The following is a 14,801-nucleotide window of genomic DNA, read 5'->3' on the forward strand; positions in this document are numbered from 1 at the left end:
ACCTAGAGTTCCCAGGACAGTGCAGCATTCAGCGATTACACGAAAATATTGACAGCACTAGGAGGCCATGCAAATGGCAGAGGTATGCTTTACAAAGCCCACGTAGCGTGCACAAAACAGCACATCAGTCAGGCCCACTTGAAGAGATGGTAAAGAGGAAATACTTCTGCTGCATCCAGTAAAACATAGAGATTGGCCTACTTTAAAGGTTGACCATGTCCTTCATGGGTGTCTGTCAATATGATACTTCCCTGCTGCAAAGTTTACATTCGAAACGCCAGAACAACTAGGCCCAGAGCACAAAGATGCAGTCAGGTTGAAATAACGAGATACTGAAGAGCAATTTTATATTTCAGAGTGGGAAAAGCAAATATGACCCCGACGTGATTTGAACACGAAACTTTCGGATCTGGAGTCAGACGCGCTACCATTGCGCCACGAGGTCCTTGTGGCAATCCACATAGTGTGTCCGATGACAGAATAAAGGTAATAGACGTACATTGACCTGCAGAGCCTCATTGCTTCTTTAAGTAGACTGGCTAGGATAGCTTCCTTCTGTGCATCAGTACACGCTGCAGCCAAACCCTTCCCATGAAGTCTTGATGTTTATGAATTGAATGGCAAGTTTTGAAAAACTAAAGCAAGCAAGAAGAATTGCTTGCCGTTTATTGGATTTTTTGGACGTCAGCAGACGAGACCTGCGAGAGGTAAACAGAAGTCCATAGTTGGTCACGCTTAATTTTTGAGCCAAAATGCACCGTCCCTGGGTGGGCTTGAACCATCAACCTTTCGGTTAACAGCCGAACGCGCTAACCGATTGCGCCACATAGACTCATGCAGTTCTTACACAGGGGCCTGATTGGTGTGCTGTTTGCTTATGCTTCCCAGGCAACCTGAAAATATTTCTAAAATAGCTCTATTTCCCACAGCAAATCAGGGTATCAAGCACTTCCCTACCTCCCCTAATCCACAAACACAGGGGATTTAGTAGAGGACAGAGCCCATCAACAGTGCACCAAATGTCCTCTGTATATAGAGATCCTCTCTGTGCCCAGGCCCAACCGTGCGGGGGGAGGTGTGGCCCTTATCTTCCCTGAGTGGATTCCTGCCACTGTTACTCCCATGCAGACCTACTCCTCTTTTGAATGTCTTGTCTGCCGACTCTCTCTCTCTCCTAGCCATTCCCTTACCGTGGCTACTATCTATCGGCCACCTGGTCAAATTTCCTCCTTCCTCTCCGAGTGGGCGGACCTCTCCTCCTCACTCCTGTCCTCAACCACTCAACTCCTCTTTCTTGGAGACTTCAACATCCACCTGGATGCCTCCTGTCCCCCCTCTGGACTCTTTCGCAACCTCTGCGACTCTCTCTCACTCTCTATTCTCCCGTCTGGGCCGACTCATTCTGCAGGGCACACTCTTGATGCCCTGATCTCCTCTGACCTTCCCCTCTCTGTCCCTCTCTCCACTCCTCTCTCCTGGAGTGATCACTTTCTCCTCTCCTCCCACCTCACCCTCCCTACCCCACAGGCAAAGCCACCCCCATCACTGCCACCTTCCTTCTCGGTCATCCGACCCATGAAGCGCGTGTCAGTTGAGGCTTTTGCTGCCACCTTCTTGCCCCCTCCTCCCCCTTCGGCTGACTCCCACCCTGACACAGCCCTCTCCACTCTCCACTCCGCTATATCTGATACTCTTGATATCCTTGCCCCTGTCATGAGAATCCGCCTGAAGCCCAAAGCCAAATGTAACTCCTGGTATGACTCGGATCTCGTCACCCTTAAGCGCAAGTGCAGGGTGGCAGAGAGGAAATGGCGTGCTTCATGTTCATCCTCTGACAAACTGGCCTGTCGCCTGCTCCAAAGGCAATACCGGCTCTCCGTTCTCACCAAGAAGAGAGCCCTTATCCAAGCCCGCATCTCTGCGGCATCTAACAATTCGGCCGAACTCTTTAAAATCTGCAAGGAGCTGGCCAACCCTGCTGCAGTCTCTACCTCTCCTGTCCCCTCCCAGGCCCTCTGCACGGCACTGGCCTCTCACTTCATTTCAAAAACTCAGGACATCCTGTCCTCACTCTCCTCCTATAACCTCCCCCCCTCTATTCCCTGCCCTTCCTCTGGCTCTTCTGCAGCCACCCCTCCTCTCTCCTTCTCTTCCTTTCCCCTTTTTTCTGCTGACGAGGTTTCAAGACAAGTCCGATCTATGAAAGTCTCATCAAAACAGGTCCACCCCTGTTCCTCCAAAACTATCAAGGACCACATTGACTCCTTGGCTCCTGCCCTTGCTGACTTCTGCAGTCACTCCTTCGCCTCTGGAGTCTTCCCATCCCCTCTCAAGCACTCCCTTGTGCACCCCCTTCTTAAGAAACCCTCTTCCGACCCTTCCTGCCCAGCTAACTATCGCCCAATCTCTATCACTCCCTTCCTGGGCAAGCTCCTGGAGAAACTGGCCATCTCCCAGCTTAATCTCCATGCTGAATGTGTGGTAGTCTTCATGACCATCAGTCTGGCTTCAGAGCTGCCAGAAGCACGGAAACTGCTCTCCTGAACATCCGTGAGGACCTGCTCTCGAACCTTGACTCTAACATTCCATGTGTTCTCATTTTGCTTGATCTCTCTTCTGCCTTTGATACTGTCAACCATACCATCCTGCTCAACCGTCTCCGTGATAACCTCGGTATCACTGGTCAGGCTCTGACGTGGCTGACCTCTTTCCTCTCAAATCGACCCTCCCAGGTCCAACTGGGGTCTTTCCTCTCTGACATCTTCTTCTCTACCTGTGGTGTCCCCCAGGGATCTAACCTCTCTCCCTGGCTGTTCAACCAGTATCTGGCACTTCTTGCCCACCACATCGCCGCTCTCTGCCCCTACTTTCAGTGCTATGCGGATGATACCCAACTCATTTTCAGGCTACCCTCGGCCTCCTCTTCTCCTTCCCTCATCTCTGACTGTCTTTCTGCTATCCAGGAATGGTGTGCCGCCAACGACCTCTGCCTTAATGCCAGTAAGACTGAGATTCTACTCATCGGCACTCCCACTCCCTCCTTCCCTGCTGCTCTCTGGCCGGCCTCTCTGGGCCCTCTTCCTACTCCTACCTGCAAGGCAAAAAACCTTGGGGTCATCTTCGACTCCACACTCTCCCTCTCTCCTCACATATCCGACGTATCTAAGAAGTCACACTACCAGCTACACCTCCTCAGAGGTATCCTTCCTTTCCTCTCCTTCCCTCAGAAGCTCACTGTCTCTAGAGCCCTGGTTCTCTCTAAGCTGGACTACTGTAACAGCCTCTATCTTAATCTGCCCGCCTCTACTCTCCGCCCTTTGCAACTCATCCAGAACAGGACTGCAAGGCTTGTCCTTGGCCTCAAGCCCAGGGACCGTATCTCTCCAGGACTGAAATCACTACACTGGCTCCCAGTGACTGCGATGATCAAGTTCAAAACCCTCTGCATTGTCCACAAGGCCGTCTGGGGCCTTGGGCCAAAATACCTTCAACTCTCTCTTCCTAAATATCTTCCTTCTCGAGCTCTTCGCTCATCCGCCTCCAACTCCCTCAGGGTCAGCCGCTTCTCCAAACAACGAGTTGGGGGCAGATCTCTTTCCACTGCAGGGGCCTCCCTCTGGAACAGCCTTCCTACCTCCCTGAAACTTGAGGAGAACCACCTCCGGTTCCGGAAGCACCTCAAAACCTTCCTCTTTGCCTCCGCTTTCTCTCCCCCTCTCCCCTGCTAATACTACTGAAACTGCACTGAATCTGCAACTGGGCCATTCACCGTTCTCGGCCCAGCCACTCTCCCCTGCACTGCCTCCACGGCAACCCCTGCACTACGGGACTGTGTCTGTATCCATACAGCCCCCCTTCCCCGCACTTGTCTGCACTTACCTCGCACTTGCCACCAGCTGGCCCTTGTTATTTATCCTGTATGCTGTATGCTTATAACCCTGTACTGCACTTTCCCCTCTCCCTTCCCCCATGCACTTTTCCCTTCCCCTCTACCCTTGCACTTGCGCGATCTGAATGACACCTGGCCTAGTAAGATCGTTGTCTGTCTCCCCTTGTCCCCCCCCTGCCTCGTCGCGCCTTGAAACACTTGTGTATAGGCGCGTTACAAATGCCTTATCATATCATAGGCATAACTTGCTATGAGGAGAAAGCCACAGTTGCGCACTTGTGTTAACAGGGGACAGTAGGCTGAACCCAGAGAACACGGGAGAAATGACTCAGGTTTACTGAGTGGAACACTCTGTGTCTTTGTGCCAAAAACAGCAGCGTCTTTTCGGTTAACAGCCGAACGCGCTAACCAATTGCGCCACAGAGACTCACTGGCATGTGTGTTCTGCCTTTGGCCTGATTGCATTGCTATTTTTTTCTGATTGGCAGAAAACCTGAACTTTTTTCTGAAAAAGGCATGCCTCTCTTAGCACTGCAGTGCATTAGACTGCTCCCTTGCTTCCCTGAGTCCCCAAATACACAACCACCTTGGGCACAATAGAAGACACATTCCAGCAGATTTAGCAAGAGTGCACCAAGGATTCTATATGTAGGTACCTTGCTGAGAAGCAAGACCTGCAGTTGCATTCTTCTGTTAAAAGAGGGCAGCAGAGTGCACCAAGAGAACTTAGGGGAAGTAGCTTATGTTAACTACTTGCCATGCTCTTTATAGATCCCTCTGTTTGACTGGGTGAATTCTAATTTCTGGGGTAGAGTAAGCAATTTTTGGATCTAGATGCTGTGCGCAACAGGAATGCTATATACTGCACTGTACTGCTACTGAAAAGTTACCAATTTTACAGGATGTTCAGGTAAGCTTTGTTTCAGAAAACAACTTGCTAGAGGCACTAAAACAGATTACTGGGACAAAGGAAGAGGGTTTGGGGATTAGCACATCTCCTATGAAAGGTACAGTCACGCCCGAGACAACTCTGAGTGTCACCTCAAATTCTAAGAAATGCAAACTAGGGACCTACGCTTTTTATTGCCAGTGGATCTTTGTGTTTCAGACAAATGTGCACGCCTCCCAGAGCCCCTTGCAATGCACTTAGGGAAAGGGGGGAAGGTGCTGTGAAGCCCTCTCGCTGACAATGTCTCTCTTGTCTATAATGTAACTATGAGAGAGAGAGAAATAGGCAATGCGAGAGTGAAAAAGTAAAATGGAAATGTGTCTACTGAGACCAGTATAAGGGGAAATCCTCACAATCCAGGACCGACAGTTGATTGGGAGGGCGCTTACAGGTTTCCGACACCAGACCGGTACCTGAACTCACAAACCCAAACTGCAAAGTGATGCCCATTGCCACTAGACTGCCGACCCCCTTTCGGGGCCCCAGCATATATCCTTTAGTCACACCTAGAGTTCCCGGGACAGTGCAGCATTCAGCGATTACACGAAAATATTGACAGCGCTAGGAGGCCATGCAAATGGCAGAGGTATGCTTTACAAAGCCCACGTAGCGTGCACAAAACAGCACATCAGTCAGGCCCACTTGAAGAGATGGTAAAGAGGAAATACTTCTGCTGCATCCAGTAAAACATAGAGATTGGCCTGCTTTAAAGGTTGACCATGTCCTTCATGGGTGTCTGTCAATATGATACTTCCCTGCTGCAAAGCTTACATTCGAAACGCCAGAACAACTAGGCCCAGAGCACAAAGATGCAGTCAGGTTGAAATAACGAGATACTGAAGAGTAATTTTGTATTTCAGAGTGGGAAAAGGAAGTATGACCCCGACGTGATTTGAACACGCAACCTTCTGATCTGGAGTCAGACGCGCTACCATTGCGCCACGAGGTCCTTGTGGCAGTCCACCTGGTGTGTCTGATGACAGAGTAAAGGTAGGAGACGTACATGGACCTGCAGAGCCTCATTGCTTCTTTAAGTAGACTGGCTAGGATAGCTTCCTTCTGTGCATCAGTACACGCTGCAGCCAAACCCTTCCCATGAAGTCTTGATGTTTATGAATTGAATGGCAAGTTTTGAAAAACTAAAGCAAGCGAGAAGAATTGCTTGCAGTTTATTGGATTTTTTGGACGTCAGCAGACGAGACCTGCGAGAGGTAAACAGAAGTTCATAGTTGGTCATGCTGAATTTTTGAGCCAAAACGCATCGTCCCTGGGTGGGCTTGAACCACCAACCTTTCGGTTAACAGCCGAACGCGCTAACCGATTGCGCCACAGAGACTCATGCAGTGCTTACTCTGGGGCCTGATTGGTGTGCTGTTTGCTTATGCTCCCCAGGCAACCTGAAAATATTTCTAAAATAGCTCTATTTCCCACAGCAAATCAGGGTATCAAGCACTTCCCTACCTCCCGTAATCCACAAACACAGGGGATTTAGTAGAGGACAGAGCCCATCAACAGTGCACCAAATGTCCTCTGTGTAGGCATAACTTGCTATGAGGAGAAAGCCACAGTTGCGCACTTGTCTTAAAAGGGGACAGTAGGCTGAACCCAGAGAACACGGGAGAAATGACTCAGGTTTACTGAGTGGAACACTCTGTGTCTTTGTGCCCAAAACAGCAGCGTCTTTTCGGTTAACAGCCGAACGCGCTAACCAATTGCGCCACAGAGACTCACTGGCATGTGTGTTCTGCCTTTGGCCTGATTGCATTGCTATTTTTTTCTGATTGGCAGAAAACCTGAACTTTTTTCTGAAAAAGGCATGCCTCTCTTAGCACTGCAGTGCATTAGACTGCTCCCTTGCTTCCCTGAGTCCCCAAATACACAACCACCTTGGGCACAATAGAAGACACATTCCAGCAGATTTAGCAAGAGTGCACCAAGGATTCTATATGTAGGTACCTTGCTGAGAAGCAAGACCTGCAGTTGCATTCTTCTGTTAAAAGAGGGCAGCAGAGTTCACCAAGAGAACTTGGGGGAAGTAGCTTATGTTAACTACTTGCCATGCTCTTTATAGATCCCTCTGTTTGACTGGGTGAATTCTAATTTCTGGGGTAGAGTAAGCAATTTTTGGATCTAGATGCTGTGCGCAACAGGAATGCTATATACTGCACTGTACTGCTACTGAAAAGTTACCAATTTTACAGGATGTTCAGGTAAGCTTTGTTTCAGAAAACAACTTGCTAGAGGCACTAAGACAGATTACTGGGACAAAGGAAGAGGGTTTGGGGATTAGCACATCTCCTATGAAAGGTACAGTCACGCCCGAGACAACTCTGAGTGTCACCTCAAATTCTAAGAAATGCAAACTAGGGACCTACGCTTTTTATTGCCAGTGGATCTTTGTGTTTCAGACAAATGTGCACGCCTCCCAGAGCCCCTTGCAATGCACTTAGGGAAAGGGGGGAAGGTGCTGTGCAACCCTCTCGCTGACAATGTCTCTCTTGTCTATAATGTAACTATGAGAGAGAGAGAAATAGGCAATGCGAGAGTGAAAAAGTAAAATGGAAATGTGTCTACTGAGACCAGTATAAGGGGAAATCCTCACAATCCAGGACCGACAGTTGATTGGGAGGGCGCTTACAGGTTTCCGACACCAGACCGGTACCTGAACTCACAAACCCAAACTACAAAGTGATGGGCATTGCCACTAGACTGCCGACCCCCTTTCGGGGCCCCAGCATATATCGTTTGGTCACACCTAGAGTTCCCAGGACAGTGCAGCATTCAGCGATTACACGAAAATATTGACAGCGCTAGGAGGCCATGCAAATGGCAGAGGTATGCTTTACAAAGCCCACGTAGCATGCACAAAACAGCACATCAGTCAGGCCCACTTGAAGAGATGGTAAAGAGGAAATACTTCTGCTGCATCCAGTAAAACATAGAGATTGGCCTGCTTTAAAGGTTGACCATGTCCTTCATGGGTGTCTGTCAATATGATACTTCCCTGCTGCAAAGCTTACATTCGAAACGCCAGAACAACTAGGCCCAGAGCATAAAGATGCAGTCAGGTTGAAATAACGAGATACTGAAGAGCAATTTTGTATTTCAGAGTGGGAAAAGGAAGTATGACCCCGACGTGATTTGAACACACAACCGTCTGATCTGGAGTCAGACGCTACCATTGCGCCACGAGGTCCTTGTGGCAATCCACCTGGTGTGTCTGATGACAGAATAAAGGTAGGAGACGTGCATGAACCTGCAGAGCCTCATTGCTTCTTTAAGTAGACTGGCTAGGATAGCTTCCTTCTGTGCATCAGTACACGCTGCAGCCAAACCCTTCCCATGAAGTCTTGATGTTTATGAATTGAATGGCAAGTTTTGAAAAACTAAAGCAAGCGAGAAGAATTGCTTGCAGTTTATTGGATTTTTTGGACGTCAGCAGACGAGACCTGCGAGAGGTAAACAGAAGTCCATAGTTGGTCACGCTGAATTTTTGAGCCAAAATGCACCGTCCCTGGGTGGGCTTCGGTTAACAGCCGAACGCGCTAACCGATTGCGCCACAGAGACTCATGCAGTTCTTACACAGGGGCCTGATTGGTGTGCTGTTTGCTTATGCTTCCCAGGCAACCTGAAAATATTTCTAAAATAGCTCTATTTCCCACAGCAAATCAGGGTATCAAGCACTTCCCTACCTCCCCTAATCCACAAACACAGGGGATTTAGTAGAGGACAGAGCCCATCAACAGTGCACCAAATGTCCTCTGTGTAGGCATAACTTGCTATGAGGAGAAAGCCACAGTTGCGCACTTGTGTTAAAAGGGGACAGTAGGCTGAACCCAGAGAACACGGGAGAAATGACTCAGGTTTACTGAGTGGAACACTCTGTGTCTTTGTGCCAAAAACAGCAGCGTCTTTTCGGTTAACAGCCGAACGCGCTAACCAATTGTGCCACAGAGACTCACTGGCATGTGTGTTCTGCCTTTGGCCTGATTGCATTGCTATTTTTTTCTGATTGGCAGAAAACCTGAACTTTTTTCTGAAAAAGGCATGCCTCTCTTAGCACTGCAGTGCATTAGACTGCTCCCTTGCTTCCCTGAGTCCCCAAATACAAAACCACCTTGGGCACAATAGAAGACACATTCCAGCAGATTTAGCAAGAGTGCACCAAGGATTCTATATGTAGGTACCTTGCTGAGAAGCAAGACCTGCAGTTGCATTCTTCTGTTAAAAGAGGGCAGCAGAGTGCACCAAGAGAACTTGGGGGAAGTAGCTTATGTTAACTACTTGCCATGCTCTTTATAGATCCCTCTGTTTGACTGGGTGAATTCTAATTTCTGGGGTAGAGTAAGCAATTTTTGGATCTAGATGCTGTGCGCAACAGGAATGCTATATACTGCACTGTACTGCTACTGAAAAGTTACCAATTTTACAGGATGTTCAGGTAAGCTTTGTTTCAGAAAACAACTTGCTAGAGGCACTAAGACAGATTACTGGGACAAAGGAAGAGGGTTTGGGGATTAGCACATCTCCTATGAAAGGTACAGTCACGCCCGAGACAACTCTGAGTGTCACCTCAAATTCTAAGAAATGCAAACTAGGGACCTACGCTTTTTATTGCCAGTGGATCTTTGTGTTTCAGACAAATGTGCACGCCTCCCAGAGCACCTTGCAATGCACTTAGGGAAAGGGGGGAAGGTGCTGTGAAGCCCTCTCGCTGACAATGTCTCTCTTGTCTATCATGTAACTATGAGAGAGAGAGAAATAGGCAATGCGAGAGTGAAAAAGTAAAATGGAAATGTGTCTACTGAGACCAGTATAAGGGGAAATCCTCACAATCCAGGACCGACAGTTGATTGGGAGGGCGCTTACAGGTTTCCGACACCAGACCGGTACCTGAACTCACAAACCCAAACTGCAAAGTGATGCCCATTGCCACTAGACTGCCGACCCCCTTTCGGGGCCCCAGCATATATCCTTTAGTCACACCTAGAGTTCCCGGGACAGTGCAGCATTCAGCGATTACACGAAAATATTGACAGCGCTAGGAAGCCATGCAAATGGCAGAGGTATGCTTTACAAAGCCCACGTAGCGTGCACAAAACAGCACATCAGTCAGGCCCACTTGAAGAGATGGTAAAGAGGAAATACTTCTGCTGCATCCAGTAAAACATAGAGATTGGCCTGCTTTAAAGGTTGACCATGTTCTTCATGGGTGTCTGTCAATATGATACTTCCCTGCTGCAAAGCTTACATTCGAAACGCCAGAACAACTAGGCCCAGAGCACAAAGATGCAGTCAGGTTGAAATAACGAGATACTGAAGAGCAATTTTGTATTTCAGAGTGGGAAAAGCAAATATGACCCCGACGTGATTTGAACACGCAACCTTCTGATCTGGAGACAGACGCGCTACCATTGCGCCACGAGGTCCTTGTGGCAGTCCACCTGGTGTGTCTGATGACAGAGTAAAGGTAGGAGACGTACATGGACCTGCAGAGCCTCATTGCTTCTTTAAGTAGACTGGCTAGGAAAGCTTCCTTCTGTGCATCAGTACACGCTGCAGCCAAACCCTTCCCATGAAGTCTTGATGTTTATGAATTGAATGGCAAGTTTTGAAAAACTAAAGCAAGCGAGAAGAATTGCTTGCAGTTTATTGGATTTTTTGGACGTCAGCAGACGAGACCTGCGAGAGGTAAACAGAAGTTCATAGTTGGTCATGCTGAATTTTTGAGCCAAAATGCATCGTCCCTGGGTGGGCTTGAACCACCAACCTTTCGGTTAACAGCCGAACGCGCTAACCGATTGCGCCACAGAGACTCATGCAGTGCTTACACTGGGGCCTGATTGGTGTGCTGTTTGCTTATGCTCCCCAGGCAACCTGAAAATATTTCTAAAATAGCTCTATTTCCCACAGCAAATCAGGGTATCAAGCACTTCCCTACCTCCCGTAATCCACAAACACAGGGGATTTAGTAGAGGACAGAGCCCATCAACAGTGCACCAAATGCCCTCTGTGTAGGCATAACTTGCTATGAGGAGAAAGCCACAGTTGCGCACTTGTGTTAAAAGGGGACAGTAGGCTAAACCCAGAGAACACGGGAGAAATGACTCAGGTTTACTGAGTGGAACACTCTGTATCTTTGTGCCCAAAACAGCAGCGTCTTTTCGGTTAACAGCCGAACGCGCTAACCAATTGCGCCACAGAGACTCACTGGCATGTGTGTTCTGCCTTTGGCCTGATTGCATTGCTATTTTTTTCTGATTGGCAGAAAACCTGAACTTTTTTCTGAAAAAGGCATGCCTCTCTTAGCACTGCAGTGCATTAGACTGCTCCCTTGCTTCCCTGAGTCCCCAAATACACAACCACCTTGGGCACAATAGAAGACACATTCCAGCCGATTTAGCAAGAGTGCACCAAGGATTCTATATGTAGGTACCTTGCTGAGAAGCAAGACCTGCAGTTGCATTCTTCTGTTAAAAGAGGGCAGCAGAGTGCACCAAGAGAACTTGGGGGAAGTAGCTTATGTTAACTACTTGCCATGCTCTTTATAGATCCCTCTGTTTGACTGGGTGAATTCTAATTTCTGGGGTAGAGTAAGCAATTTTTGGATCTAGATGCTGTGCGCAACAGGAATGCTATATACTGCACTGTACTGCTACTGAAAAGTTACCAATTTTACAGGATGTTCAGGTAAGCTTTGTTTCAGAAAACAACTTGCTAGAGGCACTAAGACAGATTACTGGGACAAAGGAAGAGGGTTTGGGGATTAGCACATCTCCTATGAAAGGTACAGTCACGCCCGAGACAACTCTGAGTGTCACCTCAAATTCTAAGAAATGCAAACTAGGGACCTACGCTTTTTATTGCCAGTGGATCTTTGTGTTTCAGACAAATGTGCACGCCTCCCAGAGCCCCTTGCAATGCACTTAGGGAAAGGGGGGAAGGTGCTGTGAAGCCCTCTCGCTGACAATGTCTCTCTTGTCTATAATGTAACTATGAGAGAGAGAGAAATAGGCAATGCGAGAGTGAAAAAGTAAAATGGAAATGTGTCTACTGAGACCAGTATAAGGGGAAATCCTCACAATCCAGGACCGACAGTTGATTGGGAGGGCGCTTACAGGTTTCCGACACCAGACCGGTACCTGAACTCACAAACCCAAACTGCAAAGTGATGCCCATTGCCACTAGACTGCCGACCCCCTTTCGGGGCCCCAACATATATCCTTTAGTCACACCTAGAGTTCCCAGGACAGTGCAGCATTCAGCGATTACACGAAAATATTGACAGCGCTAGGAGGCCATGCAAATGGCAGAGGTATGCTTTACAAAGCCCACGTAGCGTGCACAAAACAGCACATCAGTCAGGCCCACTTGAAGAGATGGTAAAGAGGAAATACTTCTGCTGCATCCAGTAAAACATAGAGATTGGCCTGCTTTAAAGGTTGACCATGTCCTTCATGGGTGTCTGTCAATATGATACTTCCCTGCTGCAAAGCTTACATTCGAAACGCCAGAACAACTAGGCCCAGAGCACAAAGATGCAGTCAGGTTGAAATAACGAGATACTGAAGAGCAATTTTGTATTTCAGAGTGGGAAAAGGAAGTATGACCCCGACGTGATTTGAACACACAACCTTTTGATCTGGAGTCAGACGCGCTACCATTGCGCCACGAGGTCCTTGTGGCAATCCACCTGGTGTGTCTGATGAAAGAATAAAGGTAGGAGACGTACATGCACCTGCAGAGCCTCATTGCTTCTTTAGGTAGACTGGCTAGGATAGCTTCCTACTGTGCATCAGTACACGCTGCAGCCAAACCCTTCCCATGAAGTCTTGATGTTTATGAATTGAATGGCAAGTTTTGAAAAACTAAAGCAAGCGAGAAGAATTGCTTACAGTTTATTGGATTTTTTGGACGTCAGCAGACGAGACCTGCGAGAGGTAAACAGAAGTTCATAGTTGGTCATGCTGAATTTTTGAGCCAAAATGCATCGTCCCTGGGTTGGCTTGAACCACCAACCTTTCGGTTAACAGCCGAACGCGCTAACCGATTGCGCCACAGAGACTCATGCAGTGCTTACACTGGGGCCTGATTGGTGTGCTGTTTGCTTATGCTTCCCAGGCAACCTGAAAATATTTCTAAAATAGCTCTATTTCCCACAGCAAATCAGGGTATCAAGCACTTCCCTACCTCCCCTAATCCACAAACACAGGGGATTTAGTAGAGGACAGAGCCCATCAACAGTGCACCAAATGTCCACTGTGTAGGCATAACTTGCTATGAGGAGAAAGCCACAGTTGCGCACTTGTGTTAAATGGGGACAGTAGGCTGAACCCAGAGAACACGGGAGAAATGACTCAGGTTTACTGAGTGGAACACTCTGTGTCTTTGTGCCAAAAACAGCAGCGTCTTTTCGGTTAACAGCCGAACGCGCTAACCAATTGTGCCACAGAGACTCACTGGCATGTGTGTTCTGTCTTTGGCCTGATTGCATTGCTATTTTTTTCTGATTGGCAGAAAACCTGAACTTTTTTCTGAAAAAGGCATGCCTCTCTTAGCACTGCAGTGCATTAGACTGCTCCCTTGCTTCCCTGAGTCCCCAAATACACAACCACCTTGGGCACAATAGAAGACACATTCCAGCAGATTTAGCAAGAGTGCACCAAGGTTTCTATATGTAGGTACCTTGCTGAGAAGCAAGACCTGCAGTTGCATTCTTCTGTTAAAAGAGGGCAGCAGAGTGCACCAAGAGAACTTGGGGGAAGTAGCTTATGTTAACTACTTGCCATGATCTTTATAGATCCCTCTGTTTGACTGGGTGAATTCTAATTTCTGGGGTAGAGTAAGCAATTTTTGGATCTAGATGCTGTGCGCAACAGGAATGCTATATACTGCACTGTACTGCTACTGAAAAGTTACCAATTTTACAGGATGTTCAGGTAAGCTTTGTTTCAGAAAACAACTTGCTAGAGGCCCTAGGACAGATTACTGGGACAAAGGAAGAGGGTTTGGGGATTAGCACATCTCCTATGAAAGGTACAGTCACGCCCGAGACAACTCTGAGTGCCTCCTCAAATTCTAAGAAATGCGAACTGGGGTCCTACGCCTTTTATTGCCAGTGGATTTTTGTGTTTCAGACAAATGTGCACGCCTCCCAGAGCCCCATGCAATGCACTTAGCGAAATGGGGGAAGGTGCTGTGCAACCCTCTTGCTGACAATGTCTCTCTTGTCTATAATGTATCTATGAGAGAGAGAGAAATAGGCAATGCGAGAGTGAAAAAGTAAAATGGAAATGTGTCTACTGAGACCAGTATAAGGGGAAATCCTCACAATCCAGGACTGACAGTTGATTGGGAGGGCGCTTACAGTTTTCTGACACCAGACCGGTACCTGAACTCACAAACCCAAACTGCAAAGTGATGGGCATTGCCACTAGACTGCCGACCCCCTTTCGGGGCCCCAGCATATATCGTTTGGTCACACCTAGAGTTCCCAGGACAGTGCAGCATTCAGCGATTACACGAAAATATTGACAGCGCTAGTAGGCCATGCAAATGGCAGAGGTATGCTTTACAAAGCACACGTAGCGTGCACAAAACAGCACATCAGTCAGGCCCACTTGAAGAGATGGTAAAGAGGAAATACTTCTGCTGCATCCAGTAAAACATAGAGATTGGCCTGCTTTAAAGGTTGACCATGTCCTTCATGGGTGTCTGTCAATATGATACTTCCCTGCTGCAAAGCTTACATTCGAAACGCCAGAACAACTAGGCCCAGAGCACAAAGATGCAGTCAGGTTGAAATAACGAGATACTGAAGAGCAATTTTGTATTTCAGAGTGGGAAAAGGAAGTATGACCCCGACATGATTTGAACACGCAACCTTCTGATCTGGAGTCAGACGCGCTACCATTGCGCCACGAGGTCCTTGCGGAAATCCACCTGGTATGTCTGATGACAGA

General features: G+C 48.0%; 7 non-coding genes across 7 annotated transcripts; all 7 read right to left on the reverse strand.

The window, feature by feature from the left end:
- Positions 1–5,715: 5,715 nt before the first annotated feature.
- Positions 5,716–5,787, reverse strand: TRNAW-CCA (transfer RNA tryptophan (anticodon CCA)). Its single transcript has one exon. It is a non-coding gene; the product is annotated as a tRNA-Trp (tRNA).
- A 313-nt stretch (positions 5,788–6,100) lies between these two features.
- TRNAN-GUU (transfer RNA asparagine (anticodon GUU)) lies at positions 6,101–6,174 on the reverse strand. The gene has a single exon. It is a non-coding gene; the product is annotated as a tRNA-Asn (tRNA).
- A 4,022-nt stretch (positions 6,175–10,196) lies between these two features.
- TRNAW-CCA (transfer RNA tryptophan (anticodon CCA)) lies at positions 10,197–10,268 on the reverse strand. Its single transcript has one exon. It is a non-coding gene; the product is annotated as a tRNA-Trp (tRNA).
- Positions 10,269–10,581: 313 nt separating this feature from the next.
- Positions 10,582–10,655, reverse strand: TRNAN-GUU (transfer RNA asparagine (anticodon GUU)). The gene has a single exon. It is a non-coding gene; the product is annotated as a tRNA-Asn (tRNA).
- A 1,790-nt stretch (positions 10,656–12,445) lies between these two features.
- On the reverse strand, positions 12,446–12,517 carry TRNAW-CCA (transfer RNA tryptophan (anticodon CCA)). The gene has a single exon. It is a non-coding gene; the product is annotated as a tRNA-Trp (tRNA).
- A 313-nt stretch (positions 12,518–12,830) lies between these two features.
- TRNAN-GUU (transfer RNA asparagine (anticodon GUU)) lies at positions 12,831–12,904 on the reverse strand. The gene has a single exon. It is a non-coding gene; the product is annotated as a tRNA-Asn (tRNA).
- A 1,790-nt stretch (positions 12,905–14,694) lies between these two features.
- TRNAW-CCA (transfer RNA tryptophan (anticodon CCA)) lies at positions 14,695–14,766 on the reverse strand. The gene has a single exon. It is a non-coding gene; the product is annotated as a tRNA-Trp (tRNA).
- Between the last annotated feature and the right edge of the window lie 35 nt (positions 14,767–14,801).

This window comes from Ambystoma mexicanum, chromosome 11 (genome assembly GCF_040938575.1).
Source record: "Ambystoma mexicanum isolate Mex_15411 chromosome 11, UKY_AmexF1_1, whole genome shotgun sequence".
Taxonomy (NCBI): Eukaryota; Metazoa; Chordata; class Amphibia; order Caudata; family Ambystomatidae; genus Ambystoma; species Ambystoma mexicanum.